Raw genomic sequence first — 2,012 nt, 5'->3', positions numbered from 1 at the left:
GCTGCACGCCAGAGGGTATAGGGTTTTCCTCCCCTACTACGACTCCCACAGTGCTTTGCTGGCGTGCACACACCGCCCAGAGACAAGGAGCTGGAGACTCAGGTGATTACACTTCCCAGAACACACCGCGGCCCAGCAAGAGCCCAAGACCGCCTCTATTAAACAACTAGGATTCTTAACAACGACTGTGGAGTCGGTACTTCAGTCTAAGACCTTTTGCTACTGGAAAGGGGTCCGGATCTCAGACTCTAAGAGAGGGTTCTTGGATCTTGCACAAGAAAGAATTTGAGGCGAATCCATAAGGTGAAAGCAAGTTTATTAGGAAAGTAAAGGAATAAAGAATGGCTAATCCATAGGGAGGGCAGCCCCGAGGGCTCTTGGTTGCGCATTTTTGTGGTTATTTCTTGATGATATGCTAAACAAGGGGTGGATTATTCATGCCTCCTCTTTTTAGACCATATAGGGTAACTTCCTGACGTTGCCATGGCCACTGGTGGGCAGTGAGGACAATCAGGTCGTTCTCATCGCTATCTCGGTTTTAGTCGGCTTCTTTACTGCAACCTGTTTTATCAGCAAGGTCTTTATGACCTGTATCTTGTGCCAGCCTCATGTCTCATCTTGTGACTAAGAATGCCTTAACCTCCAGGGAATGCCGCCCAGCAGGTCTCAGCCTTATTTTAACCAGCCCCTACTCAAGATAGAGTTGCCCTGGTTCAACCGCCTCTGACAGTGGAAGATGTAGCAGTGAGGACAGCCAGAAGTCACTCTCATTGCCATCTTGGTTTTGGTGGGTTTTAGCCGGCTTCTTTACTATAAACTTTTATCAGCAAGGTCTTTATGACCTGTGTCTCATGCTGACCTGCTGTCTCATACTGTGAGTTAGAATGCCTAACGGTCTTGGAACGCAGCCCAGTATGCCTCAGCCTTATTTTACCCAGTTCTTATTTAAGATGGAGTTGCCGGGCGCTGTGGCTCACGCCTGTAATCCCAGCACTTTGGGAGGCTAAGGCGGGCAGATCACCTGAGGTCAGGAGTTTTCAATCAGCCTGGCCAACAGGCCAGAGTGTAACCTCGTCTCTAGTAAAAATACAAAAATTACCTGGGCATGGTGGTGGGTGCCTGTAATCCCAGCTACTTGGGAAGCTGAGGCAGGAGAATCACTTGAACCTGGGAGGTGGACCTTGCAGTGAGCCAAGTTGGCGCTACTGCACTCCAGCCTGGGCGACAGAGTGAGGCTCCATCTCAAAAAATTAAAAAAAGAAAAAAATACAAGGCCGGGCGTGGTGGCTCACGCCTGTAATCCCAGCACTTTGGGAGACTGTGGCCAGCGGATCACAACGTCAGAAGTTTGAGACCAGCCTGACAAACATGGTGAAACCCCATCTCTACTAAAAATACAAAAACTAGCTGGGCGTGGTGGTGCACGCCTATAATCCCAGCTACTCCGGAAGCTGAGACAGGAGAATTGCTTGAACCTGGGAGGCGAAGGTTGTAGTGAGCTGAGATTGCGCCGTTGCACTCCAGCCTGGGTGAAAGAGCGAGACTGTGTCAAAAAAAAAAAGCCCAAAACAACAACAACAAATAAAATAAAAAACAAGATGGAGTTGCTCTGGTTCAAGCACCCCTGATGCTTTGGCTTCGTATAACTGTAATAACCAGAATCCTTGCAACGCTCCCAGGTCGCCTTGAAACAGTGGTCTCAGAGGATGTGACTCCGAGTCCCTCGTGGCCTTATGGAGCGGCCCGGTCTCTACTTGGTACCGGCACAGCCACGGCTTCTCCCTCTGGGATTCCCCCAGCCTCGAGCAGTCTCCGAGCAGTCTCATGTTACCTGAGAAGGAACGCTGGAGCGGCCCTGGTTTTTCATGTGCTCCAGCTCGAGCCCTCCCCCAGAAGCCTTCTGGAAAGAGGCGCTGGATTGCATCTACAGGGGCTGGACGCCCAGTGACCTGGGGGCGCCTCTACTCCCAGCATTGTGTGGGGCACTGTCCTGGGCCCGTAGGAGAGGTTTT

This window comes from Gorilla gorilla, chromosome 10, assembly GCF_029281585.2.
Source record: "Gorilla gorilla gorilla isolate KB3781 chromosome 10, NHGRI_mGorGor1-v2.1_pri, whole genome shotgun sequence".
Taxonomy (NCBI): Eukaryota; Metazoa; Chordata; class Mammalia; order Primates; family Hominidae; genus Gorilla; species Gorilla gorilla.
The sequence above is the reverse complement of the archived record's forward strand: the minus strand, read 5'-3'. Positions refer to the sequence as shown.